Source organism: Thamnophis sirtalis, unplaced genomic scaffold, assembly GCF_051295495.1.
Source record: "Thamnophis sirtalis isolate CommonGarterSnake01/CBP01778 unplaced genomic scaffold, rThaSir2_p1.2 scaffold_4, whole genome shotgun sequence".
NCBI classification, from domain to species: Eukaryota; Metazoa; Chordata; class Lepidosauria; order Squamata; family Natricidae; genus Thamnophis; species Thamnophis sirtalis.
In genome coordinates, this window is record NW_028261384.1 from 61013472 (window position 1) to 61040729 (window position 27258).

A 27258-nucleotide genomic window follows, 5' to 3' on the forward strand; every position below is an offset into this window, starting at 1 on the left:
AATTGGCTTTGACCAAACCCAAACATGAACCATCACCATGCGCAGAAAATGGTGAGAATGAACCTCCCTTCTTGAGATATCTCCACCTGCATTCCCTCCCCCAAATACCATGAGCTTCCACCCTCCCCATTACTATGGTAGCTGATAGCAAGCATGCAAGGTAGAGGCTGACATTCAGCCCTCCTGCAGAAAGGATGTCATCCCTAGAGGAAAACATTAAAAAAACAGTAATAACCAAACATTTATATGACACAATTAGGATTTATTGGGGTATTTAGAATGAAACTTTTGCAAGAGTTTAGGGGGCCTGACATCGGACTTATTCACCCACTCAGAATGGGAAGGAAGGGAATGTTTTCAGGCCACTAGATACTGTATTTTCCCTCTATGTTTCCTGGAATCCAGGGTCTCCTTGACCTCAAAATGTTGTTCTCCTTCAATAAGGAGAGGAACAGGAGGAGGCAGGTGGGGTGAATGCATGAAAGAAGTATGCTCCAGTTTCAGTAAACTAACATGGAATACAGGATGGATTCTCCTAAGAGTTTTTGGCAATTCCAACTGCACCATTACTGGGTTTACAATTCTAACAATGGGGAAAGGAGCCACGTATTTAGGACCAAGTTTCTTTGATTTTTGGGTAGTCTAAAGATACAGTGGACAAGAAAACTCTATCTTCAACCTGCTTTCAGCTTCACCCTTTTTTATCCATTTGTTTTTTATGTGCTTGGTGAGCCTCGTCTAATGCTCTATGAGTTACAGGTCAGAAAATTTGTAACTGACTAACCCATTCGGATAAAGATAGGTTTTCTGGTTTCTCCTGGGGCAATTCAGGAATAGGCACAAAATCCTGGCCAAACACTACTTTGAAAGGGGTCAATCCTCTACTGCTATGTACAGAATTATTATATCTTTGCATAAGGCAAGAGGCCAGCCCAATTATCTTGCTGACAATTGACATAGCACCTATGATATTGTTATAGAACAGTTAGCACTTTCACAAGCCCCGTTTGTCTCCGGATGGTGGGCAGAGCTTAGACCTTGGATGGAGCCTATCAACTTTAGGAACTCCCTCCAAAAGTTGGAGATGAATTGGACCCCCCTATCTGAGATAATGCATTCAGAAACTCCATGTAACCTATACACATGTAGGATAAACAGTTTAGCAAGTGTTTTTGCAAGCGGAATCTTGGAGCAAGGCACAAAATGCACTTGTTTGGAGAACAAGTCCATGATCAACCAAAAGACGGTATTTCCAATACTCTCTGGCAGCTCAACAATAAAGTCCATTGATATCTCCTTCCAAGGGGCACTAGGTCTGGAGACATTTTGGAGTAGTCCTTGAGGTTTACCTGGTGGTCTCTTTGCCGCAGCACAAACAGGACAACTAACAATGTTGGATTCTATGTCTTTTTTCAGAAAAGGCCATCTAAATTGTCCAAATGTAAGGTTAACCAAATGTAAGGTTTTCATGAAAACAAAATGTCCAGCCACTTTTGAATCATGGGCTTGTTGGAGGACAACACTTTTTAAACTAGCAGATTCATACAGCTTGGCTCCATCTCATGCAAGGCCCTCCTGCATAGTGCACTCACTTTAGAGGAACTTGAACCATTCATCAGATATAAGTGCCTCCCTCAGTCACTTTGTTAGGTCAGTGGGCACATCTAGGTCCACTTTCCCTTGGCTTCTGGTGACCACTGGGGCTGCTAGTTGTTTGGCAGAAATGACCAGCTGAATCACCACCAATCTAGCACTGTTGTACTGGAGTAGCCTGGACAAGGCATCAGCCATAAAGTTCCTTCCCCCCAGAGAGGTATTTCAGCAGAAAGTTAAACCAGTTAAAATGTTGTGCCCAGCGAACTTGTGTGGGTGACAGTTTTCGTGGGGTTTTTAACATCTCAAGGTTCTTATGATCAGTCCACACATCAAATGGGTGCTTGGCCCTCTCAAGAAAATGTTGCCAAGTTAGCAGGGCCCACAGGACTGCAAAAGCTTTTTTTTCCCAAACCGCCCGTCTTCTTTCTGCCTCCATCAATTTCGGGAGGTGTAGGCACAACCTTGTAGGTTCCCATTTGCATGTTTGAAGTAACACTGCCAACTGCCATGTCACTTGCATCCACTTGGACCACAAATGGTGCATCTATGAGAAGACTGGAAGTACCTCAGCGAGACAGACAGAAAACTGTGGGCTCTGAAGAGCCTTATGTAAATTCTGGCTGACAAACCAAATGCAGGGGATCTTTTTCCTGTAGGAAAAGTGAAGGAGCTGTGTTTCATTAGACCCAGAGGAACGCAACAGGTTTCTGGTAGGTCAGAGTTTAGTTCTCTGAATCGGTGTTGGGGGAGGTAGCATGGCTGCTGTCAAGCTGAAACTTCTGGACTAAGCATCTGAGCAGAAGCAGTGTATGGGAGGAATGCCGAAACCTGGTAAGAAGATTTAAATAACCAACTGACACAAATCAGAATTTGGAAAAGGCAAAGAATCTTGTGAGTAGAAAATATTAATGGATAGATTGGGATTTTGGCAGAAAGAAAAGAAATAAGGAAAAAAATTGTGGTTTAAATCATTAAGCCCAAAGAGAACTGCTTGTTTTAAACAACTTGGAGACAGAAATGAGAGAACTGACAACTGACTAACCCATTGAGATACAAACTTTGAATTTGGATCTGAAAATACTATGTCTTTAAAAGAGATTAATTGACAATTGAAAACATCACAAAGGGAAAGAAAGAGAGGGGAACTGAAGCTAAAAATACACCAAGGAGACTCGCTTTGTTCGAGCTTGTTCTAATTTACATCTCTTAAGCTTAATAAGAAGGAAAATAAAGAAAAAGCACTATTTTCTCTGTTCATAACTCTATCTTTCTGGACTTAAAAATACAAGTTGTATTGCTGAAAAATTATCGAGTTGAAAGAATATAGAGCCATTTGCCAGAGGGAAGAACAAAGAAAGCGAAGTGATTAAGATGTCTCCTCCTTCTCTTCCTCTCCATTTCAGCTGGAATAGAAGCCGGATCAGAATTGGGAAATAAGAAGAAACCGTGGAACTTAAATTATAATTAACTGTAATTTCTGAACTGGACAATATGAAAAGTTGGGAATTTGAAGAAATACGTGCAATTATAAAAAATATACATGAGTCATTAAAATTAAACTTAAATAGAATTCTGAAGTTAGAAATTAAGGAAAGGCAGGAAATCAGGGAAGAAGAAGGGGAGGGTAGTGAAACTGTAGAAACAATGGAAAATGAAAAGCAGACAAAAGATTTCACTGGGTTTGACATGGGGAAAATTGAAGAGGGGGATATGTCCCCCCAAAAAAGGGAAGGGCTTAGAGAAGAAAGGAAAGGAAACAGCCAGATAGGAATAGAGAAGAAAGACAAGAAAGGAGTAATAAGAGAAAAGAGGAAGAGAACATGGGGAGACATATGTCAAAAGACACAGCAGTGGGAGATGGAAAAGTTTGAGAAGGAAGAATATATATCCAGTAGAAAGAAAAAGCAGTTTACAGCTTGGGATAAAAGGCTCACCAGGAAGAAATTGGATATTTAGAAATTATTATGTAGAGAATATAGAGTACTGATTTACTCTTTTACATGATAATTAAATTGGGTTGCTAATTGATTGAATATGATAATGACAAGAATCAAATACAGGTTGAAATATATGAAATATGGATACACATAGAGCTTTTAAGAAGATGAATAAAAGAGAGGTGCGTGTGGCTTGTTTTTTATATAGCAGATCAACGGAATTGTAATAAGCATTGAACAGTAAGGATTGTAATTTAAAGATAATTAAATGTAAGCTAGGTAAAGATATAGAAAAATGGAGGGGGAACTTGAAATATAATGGAAAACTATTGAGATTATTTTATAGAGACAGAACTAAAAATTTGGGGAGTGTAATGATGTATAACTATACAATATTATGATGAGAACAGCTGGAAATTGTAACCAAGCCAAAAATAAGTTTTTTTGGGGGGGGGGTAAAAATATAAATTGCTGTTCAGTCCCCCCTTCTTCGCTCGTTAACAGACGACAGGCAGACAAACTTAAAGGGAAAGAACTTTATCAGTCCTCGGCTCAGACTGGCTGCGAGCCCAAAAATAAACATAAAGTCTCTGACAAGAAGATAACTGAATGCAAAACAAAACTCTTACAAAGCAATTCACTTCTCCAAGTGTCTCCTTGAATCAGGGTTACAGAAAGCAAATCACTTCTCCAAGTGTCTCTCACAAACAAACCACGACCGATGAATGATGAACGTTGACTCCTGCAATCAGGGCGTGGCACCATCCGTTCTTTTATCACCAGAAGACGCCACTAACGAGCCCCAGCTGCATTGTTAATCTTGCATCCCGACTCAACTCACAGCAAACTTCTGCTGAGTCACAACAAATTGCTATATATGTATACTTTTCTGGTTTGTTTTTAAAGGAGGATAGATGTTAAAATTAAAGGCGTTTATTGAAATGAAATTACTAATACCATCAACATAAAATGGAGCCTGCTCAGAGGCTGAAATACCCCATGTAAATGAGATGAAGAGTATGGAAGAGAGGAGAAAGGCAAGAGAAAGAAGAGAGGGTTAGAAGAGAGAGCGGGGGGAAGAGGAGGAGAGAAAGGATGGAAAGAAGAAAGAGGAGAAGGAGAGAGGACGGGGAAGTAAAGAAGAATAGGATGACAGAGGGAAGAAAAGAGGTAGGGAGGAGGAGAGAGGGAGAAGAAAGTGGATAGGGTACAAATATTGTGTATGGAGAGCAGAAGAGCCAAGAGTTCTTGGGAGTTGATGGTAAGACAAATTGATATAATATTTAATAATACAAAATAGTGTTGGTTATGTAATGGTATACATGTGGTTATTTGTATGAAAATGAAAAAAATAAAAAACTTTATTATAAAAAACAGTGCATCTATGTGGGGATGTTTTAAAACAGGTTCAGCTGCAAAAAGTCATTTCAATTTCTCAAAGGCTGCTTGGCATTCCATAGTCCACTTCAAAGGCTGATTAGGTCTTGGCTTTGCTTCTCCCTTTTATTTTAGGAGATTCAGTGCAGTACAATACTAGTGAATGAGGGGATAAATTAGCAGTAAAAATTGGTAAATCCTAAAAAACTTTGTAGCTGCTTGTGGGTGTGTGTGGGACAATTCTGTAACAGCTGGGACTTCCTCCATATCCATTTCAATACCTTCATGAGAAATGCGGTACCCAAAATAGTCAATTTTCTCCTGGTGGAATTCGCACTTAGGCAATTTGGCATAAAGATCAGCGGTTCAGAGTTTTTTCAGGACTGAGCGCACAAGTTTTCCTCTAAAGTTTCTGTGTAGATGAGGATGTCATCAAGACAAACTAACACCCCCTTATACAGTTGTTTGTGCAACACCTTATAAATCTTATAAAAACGGCTGGCACCCTCGCAGTCCGAATGGGAGTACTGTAAACTGGAAGCAACCCAGAGGGCAGTTGAAGTCGGTATTCCACTCATCTCCTGCTTTTATCTAGACTCTGTGGTAAGCCTCCCTTAGATCCAACTTAGTGAAAAATTTTCCCTTGACCAAGTGAGCTAATATGTCCTTCATGAGGGGCAAATGGCGTTCAAATTTTTGTAATTAATGCCTAAGCGAAGAGAGCCATCTTTTTTCTCTCAAAATAAAATTGGTGCGGCCACCCGTGGCCTTGCTGGTTGCATGAACCCCCTCTTTAGGTTTTTATCAATGAAGTTACGTAATTCCTCCAATTTTTCTGGGGTCATTGAGTAAATCTGTGGCTGGGGGAGTTTCACCCCCAGGAGGATTTCTATGCTGCAATCTGTGGGGTGGTGGGGTGGTGGGGTGGAAGCTTATCAGAAGCCCTTTCACTGAATGTCTCTCTGAGGTCCCAGTATTCCTTTGGGATTTGTTCCTCCCCCTCCATTCTTTCGTGTATGAACACTGCCATCTCTGTTGTGGCTTTGGCTATGTGGGAAGTCTTCTCCTCCCCTTTGCCGGCTGGGCGGAATGGATCCGTAGCAGGTCCTTCCTCCAGTTCACCTGCGGGTTCCATTTCCGTAGCCAAGGTAATCCCAGTATAAGGGGCCATTCCATCCTTGGGGTGACGATGAAACTTAAAGATTCTTGGTGGTCCCCATCTACATCTCTACCAGTTCAGTTACAAAATGTCCTGCCCCCTGTAACTGACCCATCCAACTGGCAAAAGGCGATGGGTACTTTCATTGTTCTCAGTCTTAGACCCATTTTCTCCACTACCTCTGGGCTAATAACACATCTGGTGCAGCCAGAGTCTAAAAGGGCCAGCATCTTCCCCTGGCATCGGTTGAGGGTACCCTTAGCTCTACTGGAATGATTATGGGGCCCGCATGAGGACTTATCAAGGGTTCAGAGTCGGAGTCGATTTCGCTTTCCCCTGAAGTGCTTGGGGTTTCCCTATCCTCCTGGCTTGGAGAGGGAAAATAAGCGATTTCCACACCTTTCAGGGCTCTTTTGCTGTTTTAGGGCATTTCACTGGCTGCTTGTCGGGGGTTTTTTCCTCCAGCTGAAGATAGTTTTGGGCCAGGCTTAGAGTACCAATTGGCAGCTTGATGCCCCTCCTTCTCACATTGGAAGCACACTGTGTCGATCTAGGCTTGGTTTCTGGCCTCCCTTTCCTTGCTGTAAGGGCCTCTCTTGGGGCAGGAAGTGAGTTTTTGCTCCACGGTAGCAAACCACCTACTGCCCCAGTGGTATTGATTTCTGGCTAGGTCAATTTCCACATCAGCAGCCAGCAGATACCAGCACTGCAGGTCTCGGGGAGCTTCCCTGTTCATATAGCTCTGGTACACGTCGTCTACAGAGGCCACCTCTGTAGCTATGCATCAATGCCTCCTGGGACCACCCCCATATGTGCACAGCTAGCTCACGAAACTCCTGAGTGTATTCTGTTATAGATCTCTGACCCTGGGTTAACATTTTCATCTGGTTCTTGCCTTCCAATTTGCAAGAGGATCTTCAAAGCATTCTCTCAGGGCTGTCATAAACCCACTGTAATCCCTCAGCTGTGGGGAATCATTGTTATGAAGGGCCACCATCTAGTCAGCTGCAGTACCTTCCAACGACATAGTAACGCTTCTCAGTTTGGCAGCTTCTGATGGGAAATCTTCCCCATGCTCCTGCATGTAATTCCAAACTTGAGCCAAAAAAATCCCAGTGCTTTGCGATCTCCTCTGTACTTCACTCCTAGAGGAGGAATCTTTGGAATTTGACTCCATGGGGCTAACCCCCCCCCCTTGATGGTGCCTGAACTCCTGTGGCAGCTGGAGCTCCTGAGGCCTGCCTAGTTCCTGGAACAGCTCCCAGGGCCAATTCAGTGTTTGCCAGGGCCTCTGCTTCCCCTTCTGCCTGCTTGGCTCTTCCAATCTCCCTCTTGGTGTGACTTTCACACATTCTTTGATTTCTCTTGAAGAAGTTGTAAAGCATGGGACATCATAAGATCCTCTTTTTTGGCTTCCTGCCAGGCAGCCTCTGATCGCCGGCACCAGATGGTTGTAACTCCTGCCAGGGTCTCTTCAGGATCATTCATCAATCCCGCTCCCAGGGATCATCTGGGTTGGACCGATTTTTCCTCAAGATTCAGTTCAGCCATCCACTCTGTTTCCAGGGGAGGATAGAATCCAGCAGCCCCCAGGTCCTTCTGGTTGCTGCAGGGGTTAGACATGGTGGGTATAACCCCCCCCCCCAGAAGTTTTAACTCCAGGATGGTTGCAAAGAGATCTTGCTTAATGTCAGGCATGCCTTACTTAATATCCAAGAAAGAAAACCCCCAACTCCATTAGAGAAAAGGTACTTTTACTGGACATGAAATGGAAACAGCAAAATTGAAGCAAGATCTGAAGCAAAAAAGCGTGAACTTGTACGTATCAAACATTTACCCAAATCCCTCCCCCCAGTTACCCCAACCCAATGTCCAATCTCCAGCTCCCAAAAGTGTTGTGTGGGGCGCATCTTCGAGTGGCCCCATTCAGTTGGTATGCAGAGACAGTTGGCCTTGACCAAACCCAAATACAAGCCATCAGCATGTGCAGAAAATGGTGAGAACAAACCTCCCTTCTCAAGATATCTCCACCTGCACATTCCCCCCCCCCAACCTTCCCATTACTATGGCAGCCAATAGCAAGCATGCAAGGTAGAGGCTGACAAAGAGGGCTGTGACAATACCTACAGACCCTTCACATCCTGGACATAAATTGCACCTACTATCACTAAGTGTTGTATCTTATGATTCTTGATGAATGTATTTTTTTTTCTTTTTCTGAGATGCACCAAAGACAAATTCCTTGTGTGTCCAATCACACTTGGCCAATAAAAATTCTATTCTATCAATTCTATTCTATTAATACCATAGAAATAATTTGATGAAATACAATTATATTCCTACTATTGTATTAACTTTGGCATGGCTTTCAGGTAATTTTTTCTTTTTCTTTTCATAAAGGATCGGATCTTTTTATTATCGGTATGTACACGTACATTCCAATCTTTATCTCTGGATAAGATATTCACAGAAGAATCAACCTTTAAGGTTAGTGTGACAAGGCCATAAATAAATGTGGGAAAGAGGAAAGAAAGATACGCATTGAATTTTAGGACATCTCAAATCCAACTCTTAACACTTTTCAAAGGACTAAGCAAAGATTTATAATTTTGAAGCCTAGCTACAAATATGTCAGTACAAACCAGCAGAGTTAATAATTTAATGTTCAGCAATAGCACTAAAATACATTTTTGGATAAAGAACTGCTGCAGCCCTTTTTGGGCAACTTTACATTGGTCTCAGCTCAGTAATTTATAAACCAGCTAGTGCATCCTTCAATCCTTCCTTTATGTGGCTATATCTGCAGCCCATTGTTCGTAAGACATATAAAAGAGAATATAAGGAGCTGAAGACTTCACTGAGGATGCCGAGATGTCTGACACTTTGTGATCATCACATTTATACCATCGCTGCTTGGTAGCACTCTTGCAGTAAGCTGTGTAGTGACCGCCATCCAGCCCTCCATAATGGTTAGATACTGAAAACAGGATGTATCTCTTCAAAGTACTCTTGGGGCCAATGATGTATTGTGAGAGGTCAAGGTTCTCCAAAGGGAAGTCAACAGATGTTTGAAGCTTCTGTTTCCACTGCCCATTATATGAAAACCTTTTCAAATGTACTAAAAGGACAAGTGGCAACTCCCATATTTCTATTTTTTTCATGGAATCTCTTCGAGTTTTGCAATGGCTATAATAAAACCGATTGTTAACAGTCAGTTTTTCTTCTTTGGAAAATAATCTAAGGCATTCCTGCAGGCTGCACTTGTTAGAGGAGCGAGGGGCAAATACAAATACATGAAAGCCTCAAACATCAGTGATTTTTTGTGACACATCAGACACTGCACTGTGGATTTGAACTGGCCTTGGAAAAGGGCCACGATAATTGATTCATTCAGCTGTTTGTGCTTGTGCCAGGCAAGGTCAGATGCCTTGAAGTCATCCAGATGATCATTATACTCCTCTTTGTAGCATTTTCAGTTGTCCGCTTTATTTAAGTCTTTGTGGAGGCCGTCCATTAAGAACAAGAGTAACTCTTGAGAATTTTGCTGGCTATACCCAGCAAACTGCTTGTTGATCTTCCCAATGGTGACTGAAGTCTTTGGGGTTGATGTATCTGTACTGCCCAGCTTTCATTATGATGCAAAACTCTTCAGCTACTTCTCCTTTGTACCCCAAAAAGTTAGACTGGTTGATATCTTTGTGATAGCAGTTCCTGTTGAAATAATCCACCAAGTGGGAGGTATTGCACAAACACTGGAGCACTGAATTCAAATAGCAAGTGTTCCCCAAATTACGAAGGCCAGTCAGAGCCAGTCCCATCCTGCAAAACACAGGATTTGGATGGCGCATCTGTGTGGCTGAAAGCCTGGAAATGTCTGTTTTTGGATAGCACACAGGCTTATTCTCATAATTCACATTCAAAGTGGGGATTATCTTCTTTTCTTCCTCTTGCAGAGCCTGAGTGATGTCGGGGCACGAGTATGACCTCTTCAGTTTGTTGAGTGTTCCCTGTCCCACAGATCGGTAGACAGAGGCTTTGGCTTATGGGTTGGGGGAGTCGCACACATAGTAACTGTGGGACTCATTTCCGGCGGGTCATGTGGACTGAATTGGTGGGCGAATGATAGTATTGAAAAGTCCCGGTGACTGTATCCAGAAACTTGGCCCAGCCATGAGGCTATCCTGGGATGATCCTGCCCATCTCCTTACTCTGGGGTCTGGTTAACAGCTCTCGTTGAGACTTGTTCAAGGCAGAGTCTCCCCTCAAAGGCCCTTGGGATTCCTCTGCAAATCTGCGCCTCTGTGTTTCAGGGGTCCGGACAGTTTTCTCCTTTTCGCTGGTGGTATTTTTGATTCTTTCCTCATTTCAGGGCTTTCGCTCCCTGTGACATTTTTCTTTTTCACCTTGGCTGAATCTCTGGGGACTCTTTCCAGATAGACCCCTTTGGTGGGCTGATCTTTCTCTTTCTTCTCTTGGTCTTCTTTATACCTCTGGAGATTTTATCAGCCTTCCCAGTCTCCCTGGTTCTCTCTGGCTCTCTTTTCTGCCCTTTGGACCTCTCTGCTCTTCTGGTTCTTCTTTTTCGCCTTTGTTTTTTTCTACCACCGTAGCCTTCCTCATGTGCCCGGGGCTCCTCTCTTCATCTGGGCTTCGTCTCCAGCGATGGCTTTGTGGAACAATCCAGAACCAGTTTCCTGTTGTAATTGAGCGGCTTGACAATTGCTGGGCTTTTGGCCTTTGCCTTTTGGTCATCTGGCATTTTGGTCGAGGGTTTTTTGTTATGATCAACCTGAGGAATAACCTTCATGGCCGAGATGGGCTGGCTGAGAATGCTAGTCGGAGCAGCAGCAATTGTTCCGCTAGAAATTAGCAATCAGAGTACATCTGTTTTCTTCTCCTGCTCACTTGCAGTGTCTGATTTTTCACGTGCTTCTACCACAAAGGATTTGACATAGACAACAGATGGGGGAACTGGAGCTGGCTCTTCCAATGATGGCTAAGTAAAGTCCAAAGAGACAGAAATGTTCTCATCTTGGCTACGGTGGGGCAGTCACTTTGGCGTTGGTTGTATACTGAGGCTAGTAAAGCAGCCAGTTCTCATAAGCTCCATCTAGGACCAAAGGCTCATTCCGTAGCACAGCTTTACTTTTCCACTTGAAAAGGGCATCTTTGAAGCTACGCAAAGTTGTGCCTAATTATAGGTCCTTCGCTGAACTGAATCAGTCCAGCAAGACAACATAATCCACATGGACCCTTTCTTTCCACAGCTCCTTCGAAGGGTCTGGCAGTTTAGCTTCAATCCTGTTAGTGGTGGCTCCAGGATTGATAGCTTCTTCTGGAACACAAACAGAATTTATAATGCAGGATTCCTGGTAATCTCTTAAGCACCGGGCATCCATGATCATAACCTTGATGCTTCTATCCATCATTATTGTAAACAGCTTCTTGGTGGTGATTGTTCCCTTTTCAGAAGAATCCTTTCTGTCTGCCACATTTTTCTTGTCTCCGTTGACCAGCTAATTTGTCCCGTTGGGATCCATTGATATTTCTGAAGAGGTTTTAGCATCGTCTTTTAATTCTTCTTTTTTCTGCTGCTATTCCTCTTGTCTTTCTCCTCCTTTTTTTTTGCACTTCTGCTTTTTCATATCTGAGCTTAAGACTCTCTGAAAGTTGTTTGGCTTCTTCAATAGCCTTTTTGATATTGGTTAGTCCAAGTAGTGAATGAAAGTAGTCTTGCTGCTGTCTGAAGTCAGGCCTCTTTTTAATAAGATTATACACGGTTACATATTTCATGTAAAGTACATAGGCCTTCTGTTCATCTCTATCCAACCGTCATTCTTCCGCTACCTTAAAGATCTTGACATAATTCTTCGTGCTTGTTTTCTCCAATTTTACTTCGGTCTTTTTATTTAGATCTTTCAACGAACTGCAGAGATAGAGTTCTTTAGGTGCAGAAGCCAAGGTAGGCATGTTAATATATTACAGGGTCTCCTCAAAAGGACGCTTTAAGTTCAGTCGCTGTTTTCGCTCCGCAGCTGTCATCGCCACCTCCTCCTCCTTCTCCTTCCCAGCTGGGCCTGGCCCATGTCCCAGCGCTGGGCAGCCAACGTGCTAGGCAGCCATAGCCGGGCAGGCTTTCTGGTAGTTTTTGAGATAGCAAGTTCATAGTAAGTAAATCAAATATAAAAACTACGCATTTATAAAGCATTAAATGATTATTTATTTATGAAATGTATATGCCGCCCATCTTCAAGTTTAGAATGTAGTGAAAGTACTGTCCAGGGAATCAATAGAAATTATTTTTAAGTGAGCCTGCTCAGGACAAGTATCACAGAATGTACAGGATAGAGCAGATCTTATATTAAGATTCTGCAAAAAATCAGGCTATAAAGTTAATAAAGAACTAAACTTTAAACTTCTTGGGAGCTGTAGAAACTCAGTAAGCAAGCATTAACAAAACCCTGGGACCAGGTGTTTCAGCCTTGCTTCCTTCCTTAAAAAATAATTGGCCATTGCATTGCTCTAAGTTTTAACAGAGAACATATATGTCACCTCTTGAACATGACTGGAACCTCAGCAGACCCAATACTTCACACTTCCTCATAAGACTTGCTTTCTTCACCCTATAATAAAGGAGTAAGCTAGCCATATCCTATTCATTTCAGCCTGTTGGACCCTCTTTCAAGGCAAATGACAATTGCCAGCATAGACAATAAATATCTTCATAATCTCAAGAAAAAGCAAATGGTTTTGACGCATATAAATCAGATTTTCTCTCACCCCCTTTTTTATTAGAAAGGGAAAAAAATTTTTTAAAGAACCAAGCAGAAGCTGCTTGATGAAAGTTTAAAACTTATCTTTCCTTAAGTTAAAGCTAAACCAAAGCAAATCAGCACACATGCAATATCAATACCAAGGATCATCCATTCTCTGCAGGAACACAAACAAGTGAGCCAAAAACTATGCTAAGTTTAATTTTTCTTCTGTGTCCACTACGTCACGGGTGTCAAACCTATGGCGTCGCATTGCTATCACATGACGTTTCATGACGCTTTTCCCTTCGCAAAGCTGGGGTGGGCGTGACTTGGGCATGATACACCTGGCACGTGGGCCACCAGTTTGACACCCCTGTGCTAGGTAATGGTTTGCTTCAGGGAATGATTGTCTTAATCCAGTACCTGTATGTTTTTTAAACTAATTGGAACTTATTTAAATCAAAACTGTCTCCAAATGAGCGAAAGATTAGAACCATCCTCTTTTGATTGGAAGTTCTTCTACATGCTATCTAAAATTTAGTAGCTCTATATTTTTTGTTTCCTGCACCACTTAGTATTTTGCATGTAAACTCTAAGAAAGTTAACCTTGAGATTGGTCTAGTGGTCTAAAAGATAATTTGTATGAAATAAGCCAAGAAATAATTCTCCACCATCGCAGAGTACAAACCTCCATAGCAACATATCAGAAACTATTATGAAATCTGATGAAAGAATTTCCTAAAGCCACTAGGGAATCTGGGCTCTCTCATTGTCTCAAGCATAAGAATTATTACAGCTGGAATATCAAGTTTCATGGATGATGTTCTCAGACTTTATTGGGTAGAGAAATCTAGAGAATAAAGTGGGAGAGCTGAAAAGATTACTTAGTCCTGCCAAAGTAGAAAATGGAAAGTCTCAGAACAGCTCTGCTCTAACCTTGTCCTTAAAGTGAACAGTGAAAATTTTGCATGAGTTTTCAAGATTCTGTTAATACATAGTACACTAATAAAATAGCATTCCTGGAGTTCCTGTGGTGTCAGGTTTCTTGACCTTGTCTAGCTTGAAGGGCTGGCATTATGACAACAGCATTTCCAGTTACATAACACCACCGTTACATCACAGATTTCATAAAGCCACTAGGCAAATATTTGGGAGTCATCAAGAATATCATCACTGATATTAAATAACAAGACTTCCCATCAGTCCCTAACACACCAATAACTACTATCCACCAAAAATAAAAATGATGATGTTAACATGGGAACCAGATCCTGCAACAAACTCAAATATTTACTCTGTTTTATTTACACCATCATCACAGATACCAATAACTTCATACACAAGTTTAAAAGCAGTTTCACATTCTCTTCCTATACCACTATCTGCCACTCTAGATTCTACAAATGACAAACAGGACATTAATCAAAAGAACTAATGACCACAAATTTGACACCAAGGCCAACACACTATCAAAACATTTCAATTCTCAGTATTGAATTACAGCTCTGAAATCAGCCATTTTGGAAAAAAAGAAATTTTATCAAACCAACTGAAAAGGGATTGCTGAACTCACTTCAAGAGGTTTTAGGCTACCTCAAAAAATGTCAACACACTGAATAGGGTTTTAACATATTAAAATTGTTAATTGGTAAGGTACCTGAAATCTGTCTCATATATGTTTCATTTGCATTTGAAGACCTTGTCTTCTTTCTTTTATCTAATTTCAATTTAAATCCTGTATTAGTTCAGCTACTGCATCAGAGGTGGGTTGCTCTCGGTTTGGACGAACTGGTAATGGAATTCAGGCCTAGGTTGCAGAACCAGCAGGGACCCAGGCCTGCCACGCCCCCGAACTGGTTCCCTCGCCATCGCTGGGCCGCCACTACTTTGGGTTTTAGTGTTTGCACATGCACAGTTCACTGTAAGTTATTCTGTGCATGCACGAAGAACAATTTACTTTGAATAGTGCACGTGCACAGGTTGCAAACTGGTAATAAAACTGGCAGCAACCCACCCCTGTACTGCATGATAAAGTGAGCTACAGATCGTGAAAGTTTATGTTTTTTAATATAATTTATTAATCTAAAATCTAATCCATTTTGCTTTTGAATTTTGGCTACCATAGATAAAATATTTATTTTATTTATTTATAAAATGTATTGGCCAGCCGTCTTACCACAGAATAACGCGTACCTATCTCTCTTTCTCACTGCATATTAAAAACATAAATCAATACCAACAAATGCTATGATCCAATTACAAATGGGAATGGTGGGCGGGGGAGTAGAATCTGTTGTTAATCTACTAACGGAAATCCACTATGATGCTTCCTCTTTAGACTCTTACAAAAGATTAGGAGGGTTGGGTATGACCTGTGAAGATGTTCCAGAGGGTGGGTGTCAGCCTCTGCTTTGCTTACTTGCTTTCGCTGCCATGGAAACAGGGGGCATGGTATTTGGGATGGGAATAAATGGTACAGGAGGAATAGTTCTCACCATCTTAGGCACATACTGATGGCTGATGTTTGGACCTGGTCAAGGCCAACCATCCTGCATACCAACCTGATGATGCTTCTTGGAGATGCAACCCACATGACACCTAAGGGAGTTGCAGACTGGGCAATGGGATGGGGATTGTTGGAGGGAGGGGGCTGGGCAAATGTTTGATATGTATGATTTCGCGCTTTTCTGACTCAGACCTTACTTTACTTCGCTGCTATCTATTCATAACCAGTAAAAGTACTTTTAATTCCACAAGCAATGGAGTTGAGAGGTTTCTTTCTTGGTTACTGAGGGAGGCATGCCTGACAGTGGGTGTCAGGTTTCTGAAAGATGCCATAATTAATTCATGAGCCTCGAACCAAGTTTCAAAAGAAATCCAGTCATTTATTAGGAACACCATTTCGGCAATACCCCATGACAGTCAGATTTGACTTCATTTAAATTTTGGCTGAACTTTGCCAGTTTCTTCCCTCCCCTCAGTCTGTGTCATAAATCACATTCTTCAATGAGGTGCACGCCTCACAAGCCTGCTGTAGTAATCTGAGATTCGACTCTAGCCGAAGGTATGTATGGAATGCGCTCCCCCCCCTTTCCTCACCATGGCAACTTAATAACAGCCATGCAAATGTTTTATGAGTTTATGAGGCTCTTACAAAAGATCAGGTTGGGTATGACCTCACATTGTAGAGAGGAAAATGTTCCAGAGGGCAGGAACAATGGCAGGTAAGGGTTTTTTCTTGACCCTTCTATTGGGAAATATAAACAGGCCGATAGGCTTGCAGAATACCTCCTCTGCAAGCATGGGTGGGATGGGGCAATCCCAGTGGGATGGGATGGGATAGGATAGAATAGAATAACAGTGTTGGAAGGACCTTGGAGGTCTTCTAGTCCAACTACACTCCTGCCTAGGCAGGAAACCCTATACCATTTCAGACAAATGGTTATCCAACATCTTCTTAAAATCCTCCAGTGTTGGAGCATTCACAATTTCTGGAGGCAAATTGTTCCACTGATTAATTTTTCTAACTGTCAGGAAATTTCTCCTCAGTTCTAAGTTGCTTCTCTCCTTGATTAGTTTACACCTATTGCTTCTTGTTGTACCCTCAGGTGCTTTGGAGAATAGCTTGACTCTCTCTCTTCTTTGTGGCAATTCCTGAGATATTGGAACACTGCTATCATGTCTCTCCTAGTCCTTCTTTTCATTAAACTAGACATACCCAGTTCCTGCTACCGTTCTTCATATGTTTTAGCCTCCAGTCCCCTAATCCTCTTTGTTGCTCTTCTCTACATGTTTTCTGGAGTCTCCACATCTTTTTTTACATCGTGGTGACCCAAACTGAATGCAGTATTCCAAGTGTGGCCTTACCAAGGCATTAAATAGCCTGAATGACTATAGACCCAATGCACTGATGTCAATAGTTATGAAGTGCTTTGAGAAACTGGTCCTATAATACCTTAGGTTCCACCAAATTTTGATCAACACCAGTTTGCTTTATAGAAGCAACAGGTCGACAGAGGACACCATCGCCAGTGCTCTACATATTGCACTGAGCCACCTTGAGAAATCTGGGAATTATGTCAGAATGCTTTTTATAGACTATAACTCGGCCTTTAACACCATCTTCCCAGGCATTCTTACTGAAAAGCTGACTGACCTGAATTTCCCTCCCCTCACTTGTGAATGGATCAGACTTCCTGACGGATCAACCACAAACAGTAAGGGTTGTGTCCTTTATATCTTCCACACTGAAGCTCAGCACAGGCTCCCCTCAGGGTTGTGTGCTCAGCCCCTACCTGTACTTGCTGTATAAATATGACTGCATATCCTCTAATCCATCCAACATCATAATAAAGTTTGCAGACGACACAACAGTGCTATGTCTCATAACTGGAGGGGATGAACAGAATACAGGGAAGAAGTCCAGAAAGTATCTGCATGGTGCTCAAAAAACAACTTACATCTAAATACTAGCAAGACAAAGGAGATGGTGCTAGATTTCTGGAAACACAGAGAGGAACCTGCCCCACTGGATATCGAGAGGGGCTGTGTGGAGAGGGTTTCCTCTTTTAAATTCTTGGGAGTGTTTATTAGTCAAGATATCACCTTGAAAAACAACATGTCCCTGGTAATTGGAAAGGCCCAACAGAGACTTCATTTCCTTAGAGTCCTGCGAAAAAATCAGGTGGAATAACAGGTGATGACCTCTTTCTATTGGTCCACCATTGAAAGTGTCCTCATATATTGCATTATAGTATGGTATGCTGGTTTAACAGCTGCGGACAGGAAGGTACTACAGAGAGTGATCAATTCAGTACAAGAAACCATTGGTTGCCCTCTAACACCATTGGATGACATTGCCAGCTCTCGCTGCTTTAGCAGAGTAAGGAAGATACTCAGAGATAATTCACACCCTGGTCAGTGTCTCTTTGCTCTTCTACCATTGGGTAGAAGACATCAAAGTATACCAGCCGATCAAATAGGTTTAAAAATAGTTTCTATGCTTGGGCTGTCAGATTTTTAAATACAACCACAATCACTCCATGCACACGTGGAAACGTATGAATAGTTTTTTTCTTTTTCTTTTTTCATTTCCGCTATAATTTTGCACCAGTGAGGCTAAAGCTAATTTCCTTGTAAATAATGGCAATTGGTCTTACCTGAACTGCATGTTTCAAGGAAGGCGTGGGAGGAGTAACACATGGGTATTAACCCAGCCCTTTTGCCCTGGAGACTGAGGTAATCTTTGAGGCCACACCTCCGTTCCTCCAAGATTAACCGATGGATCATAGCAGAGCACCTGGAAGGAAAGAACAAAGACAGTGCAAGCACATATCCTTCCAGCCTGGCCCTGACTGACCACTGAACTGACTCAGGCCCCTGGCGCGGTGAGCCCTAAAGGGGGGGGGGAAGTGACTTCTCCCATGCCTTCCTTGAAACATGCAGTTCAGGTAAGACCAACTGCCAGTTTCCAAGGTGAGGCGTGGGAGGAGTAACACATGGGACATACCAAAGCATGATGTCCTAGGGCGGGATCCATGGGCCTGAGCCCCTCGAGAGTCTAGGACTCTCTGTAGAACCCTCCTGCCAAAGGCTGCTTCTGCAGAGGCGTAAGCATCTAGTTGTAATGCCTAATGAAAGGTGAAGGAGAAAACCAGGCGGCAGCCCGACAGATCTCCTCTATGGAGACCTGGGTGGCCCAGGCTGCTGAGGTGGCCACACTTCTGGTGGAGTGTGCTGTGATGCCCTCTGGGACCTGAAGTCCCCGTGCCTCGTAGGCCTGTGAGATGGCCGCCCTGATCCACCTGCTAATGGTGGTCGGGGAAACCTTGGCACCTCTGGTGGACGGTTGATATGATACAAAGAGGGCTTCTGAACGCCTAAAGGGTGCCTTGTGCTTCAGGTAGATGTGCAAGGCTCTTCTGACATCCAACCTGTGCCAGGATCTTTCTCTATCCCTGGAGGGCTGCGGACAGAAGTCCAGCAGAACTATCTCTAGAGCCCTGTGGAAGGGAGAATTGACATTGGGCAATGTCCAGTCTGAGGATGACCCGGTTCTCTAGAAAGATGCAGAGGTCCGTTCTGCTGGACAGAGCATTGATCTCGGATACTCTCCTGGCTGAGGTGATGGCAACTAGGAAAACGACCTTAAGGGTCAGGAATTGTAGGGAAACCTCCCTCAAGGGTTCGAATGGTGCCTCCGTCAATGCCTGGAGGACCATGGGTAGGTCGCAGGTAGGGAATCGATGGACCACTGGGGGTTTCAGATTCGCCTCTCCCTTAAGGAAGTGCCTGAGGACCGGATGTTGGGACAAGAGTGGTGCGTCCATCCCCCCTCCAGGATCATAGAGAGAGCAGAGATCTGTCTCCTAAGGGTGCTGGGGGCCAGACCCTTCTCCAGGCCTTCCTGTAGGAAGTCCAGAACCTGGGGTACAGAAGCCAAGGCTGGTATTATGTCCTTTGCCTTACACCAGTCAGAAAAGGCAACTCAGGAGGCGTTGTAGATGCGGGTGGTGGACTGCCTCCTGGACACCTCGGCGGTCCTAATGACCTTTGCAGAATATTGGGCCCCTCTCAGCTGTTCCTGCTCAATCGCCAGACGATCAGATGGAGCCACTCCGGATCCGGATGCTCCAGAGACCCCTGGTGTAGGGACACCTCCCCCGGGGGGATCCTCCAGTGAGGAGCTAAGGACTGCTCCAGCAAGTCTGCTAGCCAGGGGCGGCGTGGTCAGAAAGGAGCCACTAGAATCATCTCTGCTCCCTTTGACACCAGCCTCCTCAGAACCCCGGGAATGAGGGGAAGGGGGGGGAGTGTAAAGTAGACCTGGTGGCCATCTGCAGCGAAGGGCGTCCGTGTCCATTGCTCCTCTGGACGGGAACCTCAATATAAAGTTCGGCAGCTGGGTGTTCGCTGGGGTTGCGAAGAGATCCACCACCAGCCGCCTGAACCTCTTGCAGATCTGCTGGAAGACGCTGGGATGGAGCTGCCACTCTCCATTGTCGACTGTCTCCCTGCTGAGCCAATCCGCTTGCTGGTTCTCCATCCCGGAGATGTGTTCCACTCTGATGGATGGGAGATGCCTCTCTGCCCAGTTTCCTAATCGGAAGGCGTCGCGAAGGGCCTTGGAGTGGGTGCCCCCTTGTCTGTTCACGTGGGCCTTGGCTGCCACGTTGTCCGTAAGGACCAGGACATGATGACCAGTCACCGTGGTCTTGAAGGGCCAGGTGGATGGCCCTGAGCTCCAACCAGTTGATGTTGTTGCACAGATCTGTTGGAGTCCAGCAGCCCTGAGCTATCTGGGCCTCTAGGTGTGCTCCCCAGCCGAACAGGTCACGTCCGTCGTGAGTACCTTCCTTACTGGTTCCTTGAAGAGGGATCCTTTGTCCAATGCTGGGGTCAGCCACCAATGAAGCGAGAGCAGCACCTGGGACGACACTCGAACCTTGAATGTGGCGTTGCTCGTCCCGGCCTTCTGGTATGGAAGCAGGAACCACTGAAGCTCCCTGGCGTGTAGGCGAGCCCAAGGCATGATCCCTATACAAAAAATGAATTTCCCAAGGAGTCTGGAAAGAAGAACTACAGGGACAGAGTGTAATTTGCGAACCTTATGAATCAGCTGCACAATGCCATCCTTCCGATCCTGGGGAAGGAAAACCTCCCCCGACACCGAATCTATAATAGATCCGAGGTGCTGGAGCCTGATAGATGGGACCAGGTGACTCTTCTCCAGGTTGATAGAGAACCCCAGGGACCTGAGCGTGTCGATGGTGATCCCCAGGTCCTGCCTGGCCGTGTCTGGGGACCTGGCTAGGACGAGGATGTCATCTAGGTAACAAAATAGTCATACTGGGAAGGAGCGCAGGTGACCTGCGGCAACAGCCAGCACCTTGGTAAAGGTCCTGGGAGCTGAAGCCAACCCGAAGAGTAGGGCCCTATATTGGAAGTGGTTGCCTTCAGGGGAAAACCTAAGGAACCTGCGATGTTCCAGGGCAATTCTGATGTGAAGGGAGGCCTCCGTGAGGTCAATGGAGGCCAAGAAGTCGCCCTGTCAGATGCCCTCTAAGATGGATTTCAGAGAGGCTATCTTGAACCTACAGTAGACCATCCTGGAATTGAGTAGTTTAAGATCCAGGATGGCTCTCCACCCCCCTGAACTCTTGGGAACCAGGACCAGGTTAGAGTAGAATCTGGAGCCCTTCTCGCCCTCTGGGACCCTTTCAATGGCCCTGATATCTAACAGGTGTTTGATGGCCTTGGCCTTAAAGGCCCGCTTGGTGGGATCCCTGGAGGAGGCGAAGGTACAGAATCTATTAGGGGGTTGCGAGTGGAACTCCAGCTGTAATCCGAGCTTAACAGTCTGGGGGACTCACTCGTCCAAAGTGACATGCTCCCAGGCATCCGCAAAAATTGAGAGGCGACCGCCAATGAGGTGATCCACAAACGGATCACTTGAATCTGCGGAAAGGGCGGCCGCCCCCTCCTCGAAATGGCCGCTTGCTCTGCTGATGCCCCTGAACCTGTCTCTAGGGAACTGCCTATCCCCTTGTCGATGGAACCTGGGGTTCTGGTACCTCTGGTTCTGGACGTCCGATTCAGGCAGGCGGTAAGATGTTCTCCTGGGGTACGGAGCATGACGGTGATCTGACCGTCTGTTTGTAGCTGGGAAGACCTTCCGCTTATTCTTGTCCTCCACCAGGACAGGATCCAACGAGGCACCGAAGTTTGTCCCCGGAATAGTCTGCTCCTGCTAGGTGCCACTTAGCCCGGGACTCTGCCTGCCAGTGTCGCAACCACAGCAGGCGCCTGGACACTACAGAGGATGATAAGGCTCGAGAAGCATACTTAACTGAGTCCAAGGTGGCGTCAGCTGAGAACTGCGTGGCTGCCAGCACCTTAGAGATGTCCTGCAGAAGTCGTACCTCCGTGGCCGGAGTCCTGTCTCTCAGCTGTTCCAGCCATAACACTGTAGACCTATTGAAAAAGGAGGCAGAAGCGGCTGCCCTAATGGCCCAGGTTATTGCTTGGAATGTTTTACGCAAAACGATGTCTGCCTTCTTGTCCTCTGCTTTCAGGCAGTTGGCGATGTCTCCAGTGACCATGACTGAAGCTGAAGCTAGGGTGGATTGTCCACCTTGGGAACCTGCAGAGCTTGGGCAAAGGTAGGGTTAAGATTATAGAGCCTCTGTTCATTGCCCCCCGGGTTGGGGAAGGAGCCTGGCTTAACCCACTGGGATTTAAGCACCTCCAGGAACATATCTGGAGTGGGGATCTCTTCCTTCTCCACTGGTGGCCTATGGAAGGCAGCCTTCTTTTTACTCCCGCTAGTGCTGGACGTGGTAGTCGCAGGCCTGGGAACTGGAGGGGTATCCAAGTCTGCTGTGGCCCTGGCCTTGCAGAGTAAGGAACTAAATAAGGAGGGGGGAAAGCCAGCAATATTGGGGGCCTCAGGTGTCTGGGCATCCTCATCTTCAGAGAACCCCACCTCCTTTAACTCTCCCTCCTCCAATTCCGAAGCCTCCCTGGCAGTGGAGGGAGAGAGAGACCTGGGCCCTCTGGTAGCAGAGGCCCTGGGGCGATCCTGGTGACCCCTGGGCTGGTCCCGGGAAGACCTACTCCTGGAACTCTGGGGCTGCTGATTCATCCCAGAGGCAATCCCCTGGGCTATGGCCCTGGCTAAAACCTGGAAGCTTGCAGGAAGCTCAGGCAGGGAAGGCTGGAGTTCTGGAGGCTGTGGAGAGTCTCTGTGATCAGGAGATTGAGGTGCCAATGGGTATCTGGCTGGACTGGGTGCCCTGCGCCCAAAGGGGTCATTTCTTGCCTCAAATAGGTGTGCAAGCGAGAGGGGGGGTGATAAGGAACTGTGCCCTCTGCCTGAGTCCGTAGGGGAATCTGGGGATGACTCCCGGGTCTCTTCCAGGGCCGGGAACCTGCGGGGGAGTGAGATCCGGAAGGGGAAGGGCTGATGGTGGCCCTGAACCTTCTAGCAGAGGCCCTGGTGATCCGAACCTCCTTTTCCAAGGTTCCCTTCCTCTGGGGCCTGGGGGTGCCTCTCTTGGCGGACCTCCCTCTAGTGCCTGGGGATTCCCTCCTGGAGGTCCCCTCGCCCGGATCCGGGTCCACATGGGCTCTGGGCCTGGCACCCCTGATCCTTGCCGCCTGCACCATTGTACTCACGGTTCTGCCACTCACCGCCTCCCTTCTTCTAGCCGGCTTCGCTTGAAACGGTCCTAGCCGCCGATCTGCGGCCCGACTGCCAGCGCACCGCTTGGATTGGGCCCTCCCCAGAGAGCCAGCGGAATTTGGGGCTTTCAAAGCCTCTTCTGGCTTCTGCGGTGCTCTTTTGAGTGCTCCCGGCACCCATAGAGGGAACGCCGGTCACACGCTTGACCACGTGTTCTGGTGGAGGACCAAGAAGGCGGCTGCCGATCTGCAGCCCGATTCCCTGCAGCTTGAGAGCGTTGGGGGAAGAATCCAACAGCTCCCCGGTCAGATGGCCTCCTGGGTGCGTGGAGCCTCCAAATGCCCCGTGTGTCCCTTTTTTCCGCTTACGTGACCATCCGGTCGCTGGGAATCGTGCTAGCCGGCAGCACGGCTGGCTAGCAACGCTGAGCACAACAAGGAGGGGTGAGGCGCTCTTCAGTGCTTCTTCTGTAAGAGGAAAAAACTCCTGAAGCCTCAAGGATCCGAAGGATGGTAGAAAAAAGGACTGAAAAAAGGAAAACCTGGAAGAAAATCCTGCAAAAAAGGAAACCTAACTCCTCAAGGTGAGGGAGAGTCAGGAATAACACTCCTTCTGGGCTGTAGACTGAAGTTAATCTGGGAGGTCAGAAGGAGGAACGGAGGTGTGGCCTCAAAGATTACCTCAGTCTCCAGGGCAAAAGGGCTGGGTTAATACCCATGTGTTACTCCTCCCACACCTCACCTTGGAAACAGACTAGACTCTGCTGTGCTGTACAATGGTATAAAGTGTTAATAACACTTCACGTGATCTTGATTCTATACCTCTGTTTATGCAGCCTAGAACTGTATTGGTTTTGGCAGCTGCTGCACACTGCTGGCTTATTTTTAAATGGTTGTGGACTAGGATTCCAAGATCCCTCCCACATATGACCCTTTCACATGAGACGGTCTGGACTTATGTCATGAATGGCTTTAAAGGTGATTACCGACACCTTGAATTGTACCCAGAAACAGACTGGCAGCCAATAAAACACATAGAGCAGTAGTGTTACAAGAGCCAGGAATTGCTCGTACCACCCCACTTTGCACCAGCTGTAGCCCCATGTAGAGCACACTTCAGTCCAGCTGTGAGATGAATAGGGCCTGAATGATTCTCTTCTTAAAGTATTCTATATTTATGTCTTTAGGGTTTACTTTCTATCATCGTTCCTTTCCATGTAGCAAAATGTCAATTCCCAGCATTGTCATAGTGAGAGAAGGAGGGGAAGTGCATTCCACGCATAGTCGGCTGAAGTCAGATTGCTGATTACTGCAGCAGGCTTGGGAGGGGGAATAGGGGAATATGATTTATGAGACAGACTGAGGGGAGGAAAGGAACAGGAGTAAAGTTCAGCTATAAATCAAACAAAGCTTAGACTTGACTGCAAAAAGATCTTGCCTATGATGCTCCTAATAAATGACTAGTTTTGTATTGAAACTTGACTCAATACTCATGAATCAATTAGGGCATTTTTAGGAAACCTTACAGACAGTCAAGTCTACTTTTAAAAATCTATCAAGATTACCGAGTCTCCTAAATCCTGAATCTCCAATCATTCCTCTGATATCGGTGGTGCCTCGAGGGAAAGTCAGGTAACCATGGCAAAGGGCCAGCTATCCGAAGAGAGCCTGATTGCAGCCAGAGTGCAGCCTGACCTCAGACATCAAAGTCAAGATGGGCGAAGCAAGAGGAGATGAGTATTCAATCCCTAAAGCAGCTAAAGCTGAGCTCCCTCACTCCAATACTCAGAAAAAAGGAAGCGAGCTGTGAAGAATGAGCTGAGTGAGCTGCGAAGAGTAGAGGGGATGCTGGACTGGAACCAAGCCAGGCCCCCAAAGCCCCCAATGGAGCCCCTGGGGAGTTCATAGAGCAACGGAGGGAGGGATTCGACTGGGCCACCCTACGTGAAGAGAGGCAATTGCACAGGCTAAAAGAGAGGGGAGGAGCAGTGGATCCTCGAGGTGATGAGAATCAGACGGGAATGCAGCCCCCCTTCTCTACCCATGAGAAGGGGGATGAAACCAGTGCCTCTCCCACGTAGCAGGCAGGCTGCCCAGGGAAAATAATCTCCCCCTCCCTCCAAACTAGAACTGAGCAGTATCTCCAGACACATCTAGCACAAGCATACAGAGGCTGACAGGAGGAGGGAAGGGCAGTGCTAATCAAAGTATCCAGTTCAGGGGAAAGTTTCATGGGGACTCAGACTAGTTAGCCCTATTCTTTGACTCAGCTGAGATCCACATAGAATGATATGGACACCTCTACTCAACCCTCAGAGCCATAGTGAATACTACTGCAGGGGGACTAGAGGGAGAAGCAAGGAAATGGCTAGGGGTCCTGTCTACCTGAACGACATCCTCATCTACACGGAGACCATGAACGACCACATACTCCTGGTCTGACAGGTATTTGGAAAAACGTCTGGCAGCCAACCTGTGTGTCAAGCTATCAAAATTGCAATAATAACACTGCTACTTGAAGGGTGGAAAGTTTGTGTATTGGAAACAAAACACTCTTGTTTTTCTTACTGATTATCATGGCTTGGCACTCCAAGGTCTTGCTGCTTGTTTATAGAGTGATAAGAAAAGCATACAGATGTCCCTTTGAAGTATGTCTTTAACCAGAGAAAAGTGAAAATAAAACGTTATTGTGAATCTATGCTTAATCTTATTAACCTTCCAAGCTGGAGCACCAGTGTTTGTATAATGGCACAATTTCAACAGCAGAAAGAAACTTTAAGTCTGCAAAAGATATTCTTAGAAATACAGAAATTATCAAATACATATGAGAGGATTGACAAGAAGCTGGAAGACTTAGAGCATCTAACAGGAAAATATGATGAAGTTGAGGATGTTTATCAAGTGGAAAAAGTGGTGGTTAAAACCGTAAAAATCAAAGAGGAAAATGAATATAAAGAAATTAAATTTGCTGATATTTATGGTGATTGGTTTGTCTCTGAAAATGGAAAGAGTGGAATACTGAAAGAGGAACTAAATGGAGGGGAAATCTACCCCAGATGGGAAGATACAGAAGAAGAAAAAACAAAAGAATGTATGGATTTAAAGAGAAAAATTTTATTAGCAATATCATTGATAACACTACTGACAATCAAAGATAAGCTGATTAAGGAAACAGTAGAAGGACATCAAAATTACATGAGAGATTTTATAAGTAAGGAGTTGCTAAGAGGAATCTATGCAAAGTTGACTAAGGAGATGATTAGAGGACTGACACCACAAATGGCAGAAGATATGAGACTGTTTTGCTACTGGAAAAATACAGGCTGATAGATGGAAGAGCAAAATTTAAAACTAGTTAAACTTAGTGGAATTTAGTGATAATAGATATAGTTTAAATAAATAATTGATGTTATTAATTTATACAATGTGTGGTGTTATGATAAGTAATAATTGGATATGAATATTGAATGGTACCCATGAAAGGAAGATTAGAAATCCTTTTGGATTATATATAAAGGTTAATAAAAAAGAACTAAGGTACAGTTAAAGTCTAGATTATTAGGGGGAAAATGTTATGATACAGGATATAGTTAAATAAAGGAAGAATAAGGATAACAACGTGTATATATAGGTATGAGTACAACATAAGGAAACTATGTAAATTGTAAACAGTGATTTGGAAAGGAGGATTAGAAAATGTTGTTATTAAATATTATGGATGTTTAGCTAGGACATAAGGATTCAGTATTACTGGAGGATTTTAGACATAGTAAATGAAATGCCAGTATGTGGTTATGTATTAAATCTTGGTATATTTTATGAAGGACATTTAAACAATTATAGTCAAATGAAAATGGAGGTATGATGATGTTAACATGTATAAATATCTGAGTTAAAATACTTGAGTTAATATGAATTATGTTTGTTGGCTGTGGAAGAGATGCACGAAAGTCTTTTTGTAACCAACTGATACACTTTCTACAGTATGTAAAGAAGGATGTGTTGTTTTGAAAATAAAAAATAAAAAATGTATTAAAAAAAAGAGACGACTGGGATAACACACACACACACACACACACACACACCCAGACTGCTGCAACTGGTAGCAGAGCCAACGATGCTGTGGGAGGAGATCGCAATGGACTTTATAGTAGAGTTGCCAAAAGGGGGGGAAACATGGTGATTTGGACTGTAATAGACCTGTTCTCCAAACAGGCCCACTTCATACCCTGCAGCAGACTACTCTCAGCTC

General features: G+C 44.7%; 1 protein-coding gene and 1 pseudogene across 6 annotated transcripts in view; both read right to left on the minus strand.

Moving 5' to 3' along the window:
• CLASP2 (cytoplasmic linker associated protein 2) overlaps positions 1-27258 on the minus strand; it is a 345278-nt gene that overhangs the window by 259518 nt on the left and 58502 nt on the right. The gene's annotated exons all lie outside the window — the stretch shown is intronic.
• Positions 8856-12868, minus strand: LOC106540529 (ubiquitin carboxyl-terminal hydrolase 8 pseudogene; annotated as a pseudogene).